The sequence below is a fragment of the Leuciscus leuciscus genome (genome assembly GCF_965113295.1).
Source record: "Leuciscus leuciscus genome assembly, contig: HAP1_SCAFFOLD_270, whole genome shotgun sequence".
Lineage (NCBI taxonomy): Eukaryota > Metazoa > Chordata > Actinopteri > Cypriniformes > Leuciscidae > Leuciscus > Leuciscus leuciscus.
The window spans coordinates 54,151-64,980 of record NW_028118452.1 but is presented as its reverse complement, the minus strand read 5'-3'; positions in this window follow the sequence as shown (position 1 = coordinate 64,980).

Here is a 10,830-nt window from a genome sequence, read left to right as displayed (position 1 = left end):
GCATTGCATTGCATTAACGATCTAACGTTGTGCACTGAAGAATAACATATGCACTTTTCACATTGCATTGCATTGCACACCAGAACTAACTCATTCCCATGTTGATTAAAGACATAACGTGTGGTTGCATTGCATTGCATTGCATTGCATTGCAGTGCATTGCATTGTTCACCAGAACTAAATCATTCCCATGTGCATTAAAGAGATATGTGTGTTGTTAACGTTGTGCAATATTATAGCTTATGCACTTTTCGCATTGCATTGCATTGCACACCAGAAATAACTCATTGCCATGTTCATTAAAGAGAAATCTCTCTATGTCTTTAATTAACATGGGAATGAGTTAGTTCTGGTGTGCAATGCAATGCAAAAAGTACAAAACCTATGGTTTTTTGCTAAGGTATTCTGGGTGGTTGCTAGGCGGTTGCTATGGTGTTGCTAGGATATTTTCAGTGGTTGCTACGGTCTTTTGGGTGGTTGCTAGGCGGTTGCTAGGGTATTTTGGGTGGTTGTTAGGGTGTTCTGGGTGGTTGCTATGGTGTTGCTAGGTGGTTGCTAAGGTTTTCTGGTTGGTTGCAAGGCGGTTACTAGGGTATTTTGGGTGGTTGCTAGGGTCTTTTGGGTGGTTGCTAGGTGGTTGCTAGGGTGTTGCTAAGCGGTTGCTAAGGAATTTTGGGTTGTTGCTAGGGTGTTTCTAGGCGGTTGCTATGGTGTTGCTAGGCGGTTGCTAGAATATTTTGGGTGGTTGCTAGGGTATTTTGGGTGGTTGCTAGGGTGTTCTGGGTGGTTGCTACGGTGTTGCTAGGTGGTTGCTAAGGTACTCTGGGTGGTTGCAAGGCGGTTGCTAGGGTATTTTGGGTGGTTGCTAGGGTATTCTGGGCGATTGCTATGGTGTTGCTAGGCGGTTGCTAAGGTATTCTGGGTGGTTGCTAGGCGGTTGCTAGAATATTTTGGGTGGTTGCTAGGGTATTTTGGGTGGTTGCTAGGGTGTTCTGGGTGGTTGCTACGGTGTTGCTAGGTGGTTGCTAAGGTACTCTGGGTGGTTGCAAGGCGGTTGCTAGGGTATTTTGGGTGGTTGCTAGGGTATTCTGGGCGATTGCTATGGTGTTGCTAGGCGGTTGCTAAGGTATTCTGGGTGATTGCTAGGCGGTTGCTAGAATATTTTGGGTGGTTGCTAGGGTCTTTTGGGTGGTTGCAAGGCTGTTGCTAGGGTATTTTGGGTGGTTGCTAGGGTGTTTTGGGTGGTTGCTATGGTGTTGCTAGGTGGTTGCTAAGGTACTCTGGGTGGTTGCAAGGTGGTTGCTAGGGTCTTTTGGGTGGTTGCTAGGGTGTTCTGGGTGGTTGCTAGGCGGTTGCTATGTTGTTGCTAAGCGATGGCTAAGGTATTTTGGGTGGTTGCTAGGGTGTTTCTATGCGGTTGGTAGGCTGTTCTGGGTGGTTGCCATGGTATTCTGGGTGGTTGCTAGGCAGTTGCTAGTATGTTATGGGTGGTCGTTATGGTGTTGCTAGGCGGTTGCTAGGGTATTCTGGGTTGTTTCTAGGCGGTTGCCTGGGTGTTCTGGGTGATTGCTATGTTGTTGCTAGGCATTTGCTAAGGTATTTTGGGTGGTTGCTAGGCGGTTGCTAGGGTGTTGCTAGGAGGTTGCTAGGGTGTTCTGGGTGGATGCTTTGGTGTTGCTAGGCGGTTGCTAAGGTACTCTGGGTGGTTGCAAGGCGGTTGCTAGGGTCTTTTGGGTGGTTGCTAGGTTGTTGCTAGGGTGTTCTGGGTGGTTGCTTTGTGGTTGCTATGGTGTTGCTAAGCGAGAGCTAAGGTATTTTGGGTGGTTGCTAGGGTGTTTCTATGCGGTTGCTATGGTGTTCTGGGTGGTTGCCATGGTGTTGCTAGGTGGTTGCTAAGGTATTCTGGGTGGTTGCTAGGCGGTTGCTATGGGGTTCTGGGTGGTTGCTAGAATATTTTCAGTGGTTGCTATGGTCTTTTGGGTGGTTGAGGCGGTTGCTAGGGTATTTTGGGTGGTTGCTAGTGTTTTCTGGGTGGTTGCCAGGATATTATGGGTGGTTGCCAGGGTCTTTTGGTTTGTTGCTAGGTGGTTGCTAGGGTGTTCTGGGTGGTTGCTAGGCAGTTGCCTGGGTGTTGCTATGTTGTTGCTAGGCAGTTGCTACGGTATTTTGGGTGGTTGCTAGGCGGTTGCTAGGGTGTTGCTAGGAGGTTGGTAGGGTGTTCTGGGTGGTTGCTATGGTGTTGCTAGGCGGTTGATAAGGTACTCTGGGTGGTTGCAAGGCGGTTGCTAGGATCTTTTGGGTGGTTGCTAGGGTCTTTTGGGTGGTTTCTAGGGTGTTCTGGGTGGTTGCTAGGCGGTTGCTATGGTGTTGCTAAGCGATGGCTAAGGTATTTTGGGTGGTTCTAGGGTGTTTCTATGCGGTTGCTAGGCTGTTTTGGGTGGTTTCTATGGTGTTGCTAGGTGGTTGCTAAGGTATTCTGGGTGGTTGCTAGGCGGTTGCTAGGGTGTTGCTAGGAGGTTGCTAGGGTGTTCTGGGTGGTTGCTATGGTGTTGCTAGTGGGAGGCTAAGGTATTTTGGGTGGTTGCTAGGGTTTTGTTAGCGGTTGCTAAGGTATTTTGGGTGATTGCTAGGGTGTTGCTAGGTGGTTGCTAGGGTATTCTGGGTGGTTGTCCTTTTGTGTTGCTAGGCGGTTGCTAAGGTATTCTGAGTGGTTGCAAGGCGGTTGCTAGGGTATTGTGGGTAGTTGCTAGGGTCTTTTGGGTGGTTTCTAGGCGGTTGCTAAGGTATTCTGGGCGGTTGCTAGGCGGTTGCTAAGATATTTTGGGTGGTTGCTAGGGTGTTGCTAGGCGGTTGCTAAGGTATTCTGGGTGGTTGCTAGGCGGTTGCTATGTTGTTCTGGGTGGTTGCTAGGATATTTTCAGTGGTTGCTATGGTCTTTTGAGTGGTTGATAGATCTATCTATCTACTTCAAACTATTTTAAACTTCAAATACTTTAAACTTCAAACTAAAGGGTTATGGTTAGGCTAACCCTAACCCAAAATACCTTAGAACACCATAGCAACACCACAGCAGACACTCAGAACACCCTAGCAACCACCCAAAATACCTTAGAAAACCCTAGTAACTCCCATAGCAACCAGTCAGAACACCCTAGCAACCACCCAAAATACCTCAGAACACCCTAGCAACTGCCTAGCAACCACCCAAAAGACCTTAGCAACCGCCTAGCAACACCCTAGCAACCACCCAAAATACCTTAGAACACCATAGCAACACCATTGCAACCAGTCAGAACACCCTAACAACCACCCAGAACACCCTAGCAACCACCTATGAAACCACCCAAAAGACCCTGGCAAACACCCAAAATACCCTAGCAACCGCCTCAACCACCCAAAAGACCATAGCATCCACTGAAAATATTCTAGCAACCACCCAGAACACCATAGCAACCTCCTAGAAACACCCTAGCAACCGCTTAGCAACCACCCAAAATACCTTAGCAACTGCCTAGCAACAACATAGCAACCACCCAGAACACCCAGGCAACCGCCTAGAAACCACCCAGAATACCCTAGCAACCGCCTAGCAACACCATAACGACCACCCATAACATCCTAGCAACTGCCTAGCAACCACCCAGAATACCTTAGCAACCACCTAGCAACACCATAGCAACCACCCAGAACAGCCTAGCTACCGCATAGAAACACCCTAGCAACCACCCAAAATACCGTAGCCATCGCTTAGCAACACCATAGCAACCGCCTAGCAACCACCCAGAACACCCTAGAAACCACCCAAAAGACCCTAGCAACCACCCAAAAGACCCTAACAACCGCCTTGCAACCACCCAGAGTACCTTAGCAACCGCCTAGCAACACCATAGCAACCACCCAGAACACCCTAGCAACACCCTAGCAACCGCCTAGCAACCACCCAAAATACCTTAGCAACTGCCTAGCAACAACATGGCAACACCCAGGCAACCGCCTAGCAACCACCCAGAACACCCTAGCAACCACCTAGCAACAAACCAAAAAACCCTGGCAACCACCCATAATATCCTAGCAACCACCCAGAACACACTAGCAACCACCCAAAATACCCTAGCAACCGCCTCAACCACCCAAAAGACCATAGCAACCACTGAAAATATTCTAGCAACCACCCAGAACACCATAGCAACCGCCTAGCAACCACCCAGAATACCTTAGCTCTCGCTTAGCAACACCATAGCAACCGCCTAGCAACCACCCAGAACACCCTAGCAACACCCTAGCAACCGCCTAGCAACCACTCAAAACACCTTAGCAACTGTCTAGCAACAACATAGCAACCACCCAGAACACCCAGGCAACCGCCTAGAAACCACCCAGAATACCCTAGCAACACCATAACGACCACCCATAACATCCTAGCAACCGCATAGAAACACCCTAGCAACCACCCAAAATACCTTAGCTCTCGCTTAGCAACACCATAGCAACCGCCTAGCAACCACCCAGAACACCCTAGCAACCTCCTTGCAACCACCCAAAAGACCCTAGCAACCTCCTTGCAACCACCCAGAGTACCTTAGCAACCGCCTAGCAACACCATAGCATCCACCCAGAACACCCTAGCAACAACATAGCAACCACCCAGGCAACCGCCTAGAAACAACCCAGAATACCCTAGCAACCGCCTAGCAACACCATAACGACCACCCATAACATCGTAGTAACTGCCTAGCAACCACCCAGAATACCTTAGCAACCACCTAGCAACACCATAGCAACCACCCAGAACAGCCTAGCAACCGCATAGAAACACCCAAGCAACCACCCAAAATACCTTAGCCATCGCTTAGCAACACCATAGCAACCGCCTAGCAACCACCCAGAACACCCTAGCAACCACCTAGCAACCGCATAGAAACACCCTAGCAACCACCCAAAATACCTTAGCCATCGCTTAGCAACACCATAGCAACCGCCTAGCAACCACCCAGAACACCCTAGCAACCACCTAGCAACCACCCAAAAGACCCTAACAACCACCCAAAAGACCCTAGCAACCGCCTTGCAACCACCCAGAGTACCTTAGCAACCGCCTAACAACACCATAGCAACCACCCAGAACACCCTAGCAACCACCCAAAATACCCTAGCAACAGCCTTGCAACCACCCAAAAGACCCTAGCAACCACCCAAAATATTATAGCAACCGCCTAGCAACCACCCAGAATACCCTAGCAACCACCCAGAACAACCTAGCAACCGCCTAGCAACCACCCAAAATACCCTAGCAACCGCCTCAACCACCCAAAAGACCATAGCAACCACTGAAAATATCTCAGCAACCACCCAGAACACCATTGCAACCGCCTAGCAACCACCAAGAATACATTAGCAACCACCCAGAACAGACTAGCAACCGCCTAGAAACACCCTAGCAACCACCCAAAATACCTTAGCAACCGCTTAGCAACACCATAGCAAACGCCTAGCAACCACCCAGAACACCCTAGCAACCACCTAGCAACCACCCAAAAGACCCTGGCAACCACCCATAATATCTTAGCAACCACCCAGAACACACTAGCAACCACCCAAAATACCCTAGCAATCGCCTCAACCACCCAAAAGACCATAGCAACCACTGAAAATATTCTAGCAACCACCCAGAACACCATAGCAACCTCCTAGCAACCACCCAGAATAGCTTAGCAACCACCTAGCAACCTCCTAGCAACACCCTAGCAACCGCTTAGCAACCACCCAAAATACTGGCTGGCAACTGCCTAGCAACAACAGAGCAACCACCCAGAACACCCAGGTAACCGCCTAGAAACCACCCAGAACAGCCTAGCAACCGCATAGAAACACCCTAGCAACCACCCAAAATACCTTAGCCATCGCTTAGCAACACCAAAGCAACCGCCTAGCAACAACCCAGAACACCCTAGCAACCACCCAAAAGACCCTAGCAACCACCTTGCAACCACCCAGAGTACCTTAGCAACCGCCTAGCAACACCATAGCAACCACCCAGAACACCCTAGCAACCTCCTAGCAACACCCTAGCAACCGCCTAGCAACCACCCAAAATACCTTAGCCTCCGCCTAGCAACACCATAACAACCACCCAGAAAACCCTAGCAACCTCCTAGCAACCGCCTAGCAACCGCCTAGCAACCACCCAAAATACCTTAGCAACTGCCTAGCAACAACATAGCAACCACCCAGAACACCCAGGCAACCGCCTAGAAACCACCCAGAATACCCTAGCAACCGCCTAGCAACACCATAACGACCACCCATAACATCCTAGCAACTGCATAGCAAAAAACATTCTGGTCCAAACTTTCTCAAGCCAACTTAAAGTTTGTCTCGACGAACTTTCGCATCTAATTATTATTACTATTATTATCTTAATAATTCTATTATTATTTCTGGTCAAAGGTTCCCTTAAAAGTTTTTAAACTATGTAAAATTATAGACTCCATCTGATGATAAATATGTCTAACCTCTCCGTCAAAATTTTCTAGTGACGAGTCACATCTACATTTTTAAAATGGCCCAAGTGCGATTCTTGTTGCAATAGTCTGTTAACATTGGCTCAATGAGAAATACGTCAGACTAATTGAATTTTTTTTTACAGTGTAACACAAAAAAGAGTCCACTTAGTATATATAGAAAGGTCAAGTTTCGAGTACTCCTTGGCCAAGAAAAAATTTCAGTATGTCAAAAATGGACTTTTGTCAGGATGGAATAACATCTTTAAGGACTCTTTGGCCAGAAATATGTTCAGTAGGTCAAAAGCGTACCATTGTAATAACATTATGTGCTTTGCACAAACGATCTAACGTTGAGCATCATTAAAGAAACATAGGCTATGCACTTCTTGCATTGCATTACACTAACGATCTAACGTTGTGCAACTTGAAGCATAACATACAGATTATGCACTTCTCGCACTGCAGTGCATTGCACACCAGAACAAAATCATTCCCCGGTTCATTATGAGTGTTATTGCATTGCATTGCACAAACGTTGTGTACTGAATAATAACATATAAGTTATGCACTTTTTACAAATGCATTCAATTGCACACCAGAACTAACTCATTCCCATGTTGATTAAAGACATAACCTGTGTTGTTGCATTGCATTGCACTAACGATCTAACGTTGTTTACTGAAGAGTAACATATAGGTTATGCACTTCTTACATTGCATTGCACACCGGATCAAACTCATTCCCATGTTCATTAAAGACATAACTATGTGTGTTGATCTGACACACAACACAGGATCTGACGTTGTGCAACTGAATAACAATATGCACTTTTCGCATTGCATTGTATTACATTGCACACCAGAACTAACTCATTCCCATGTTGATTAAAGACATAACGTGTGTTGTTGCATTGCACATTGCATTTTCGCAATGCATTGCATCGCATTGCATTGCATTGCATTGCATTGCATTGCATTGCATTGCATTGCATTGCATGGCATTGCACTGCACTAACGATCTGACGTTGTGCACTGAATGACAAAATGCACTTTTTGCATGGCATTGCATTGCACACCAGAACTAACTCATTCCCATGTTGATTAAAGACATAACATGTGTTTGCATTGCATTGCATTGCATTGCATGGCATTGCCTTATGTTGCTTTGCACTGCATTGCATTGCATTGCATTAACGATCTAACGTTGTGCACTGAAGAATAACATATGCACTTTTCACATTGCATTGCATTGCACACCATAACTAACTCATTCCCATGTTGATTAAAGACATAACTTGTGGTTGCATTGCATTGCATTGCATTGCATTGCATTGCATTGCATTGCATTGCATTGCATTGCATTGCATTGCTTTGCTTTGCACTGCATTGCATTGCATTGCACTGCATTAACGATCTATCGTTGTGCACTGAAGAATAACATATGCACTTTTCACATTGCATTGCATTGCACACCAGAACTAAATCCTTCCCATGTTCATTAAAGAGATATGTTTATTGTTGCATTGCATTGCAAAAACGATCTAACCGTTGTGCACTGAAGAATAACATATAGTTGATGCACTTTTTGCATTGCATTGCACACCAGAACTGTCATTCCCATGTTCATTAAAGAGATAACGTGTGTTGTTGCATTGCATTGCATTGCACTAACATACGTTATGCACTTTTTGCATTGCATTGCATTGCACACCAGAACTAACTCATTCCCATGTTGATTAAAGACATAACGTGTGGTTGCATTGCATTGCCTTGTTTTGCTTTGCACTGCTTTGCATTGCATTGCATTAACGATCTAACGTTGTGCACTGAAGAATAACATATGCACTTTTCACATTGCATTGCATTAACGATCTAACGTTGTGCACTGAAGAATAACATATGCACTTTTCACATTGCATTGCATTGCACACCATAACTAACTCATTCCCATGTTGATTAAAGACATAACTTGTGGTTGCATTGCTTTGCATTGCATTGCATTGCATTGCATTGCATTGCATTGCATTGCATTGCATTGCTTTGCTTTGCACTGCATTGCATTGCATTGCACTGCATTAACGATCTATCGTTGTGCACTGAAGAATAACATATGCACTTTTCACATTGCATTGCATTGCACACCAGAACTAAATCCTTCCCATGTTCATTAAAGAGATATGTTTATTGTTGCATTGCATTGCAAAAACGATCTAACCGTTGTGCACTGAAGAATAACATATAGTTGATGCACTTTTTGCATTGCATTGCACACCAGAACTGTCATTCCCATGTTCATTAAAGAGATAACGTGTGTTGTTGCATTGCATTGCATTGCACTAACATACGTTATGCACTTTTTGCATTGCATTGCATTGCACACCAGAACTAACTCATTCCCATGTTGATTAAAGACATAACGTGTGGTTGCATTGCATTGCATTGCATTTGCATTGCATTTCATTTCATTTGCATTGCATGGCATGGCATGGCATGGCATTGCATTGCATTGCATTGCATTGCATTGCATTGCATTGCCTTGTTTTGCTTTGCTTTGCACTGCATTGCATTGCATTGCATTGCACTAACGATCTAACGTTGTGAACTGAAAAATAACACATGTACTTTTCGCATTGCATTGCATTGCATTGCATTGCATTGCATTGCATTGCATTGCATTGCATTGCATTGCATTGCATTGCATTGCATGGCATTGCACTGCACTAACGATCTGACGTTGTGCACTGAATGACAAAATGCACTTTTTGCATTGCATTGCATTGCACACCAGAACTAACTCATTCCCATGTTGATTAAAGACATAACATGTGTTTGCATTGCATTGCATGGCATTGCATTGCATTGCATTGCATTGCATTGCATTGCATTGCATTGCATTGCCTTGTTTTGCTTTGCTTTGCACTGCATTGCATTGCATTGCATTGCACTAACAATCTAACGTTGTGAACTGAAAAATAACACATGTACTTTTCGCATTGCATAGCATTGCATTGCATTGCATGGCATTGCACTGCACTAACGATCTGACGTTGTGCACTGAATAACATAATGCACTTTTTGCATTGCATTGCATTGCACACCAGAACTAACTCATTCCCATGTTGATTAAAGACATAACATGTGTTTGCATTGCATTGCATTGCTTTGCATTGCATTGCATTGCATTGCATTGCATTGCATTGCATTGCATTGCATTGCATTGCATTAACGATCTAACGTTGTGCACTGAAGAATAACATATGCACTTTTCACATTGCATTGCATTGCACACCATAACTAACTCATTCCCATGTTGATTAAAGACATAACTTGTGGTTGCATTGCATTGCATTGCATTGCATTGCATTGCATTGCATTGCATTGCATTGCATTGCATTGCATTGCATTGCATTGCATTGCATTGCATTTCATTTGCATTGCATTGCATTGCATTGCATTGCATTGCATTGCATTGCATTGCATTGCTTTGCTTTGCACTGCATTGCATTGCATTGCACTGCATTAACGATCTATCGTTGTGCACTGAAGAATAACATATGCACTTTTCACATTGCATTGCATTGCACACCAGAACTAAATCCTTCCCATGTTCATTAAAGAGATATGTTTATTGTTGCATTGCATTGCAAAAACGATCTAACCGTTGTGCACTGAAGAATAACATATAGTTGATGCACTTTTTGCATTGCATTGCACACCAGAACTGTCATTCCCATGTTCATTAAAGAGATAACGTGTGTTGTTGCATTGCATTGCATTGCACTAACATACGTTATGCACTTTTTGCATTGCATTGCATTGCACACCAGAACTAACTCATTCCCATGTTGATTAAAGACATAACGTGTGGTTGCATTGCATTGCCTTGTTTTGCTTTGCACTGCTTTGCATTGCATTGCATTAACGATCTAACGTTGTGCACTGAAGAATAACATATGCACTTTTCACATTGCATTGCATTGCACACCAGAACTAACTCATTCCCATGTTGATTAAAGACATAACGTGTGGTTGCATTGCATTGCATTGCATTGCATTGCATTGTTCACCAGAACTAAATCATTCCCATGTGCATTAAAGAGATATGTGTGTTGTTAACGTTGTGCAATATTATAGCTTATGCACTTTTCGCATTGCATTGCATTGCACACCAGAAATAACTCATTGCCATGTTCATTAAAGAGAAATCTCTCTATGTCTTTAATTAACATGGGAATGAGTTAGTTCTGGTGTGCAATGCAATGCAAAAAGTACAAAACCTATGGTTTTTTGCTAAGGTATTCTGGGTGGTTGCTAGGCGGTTGCTATGG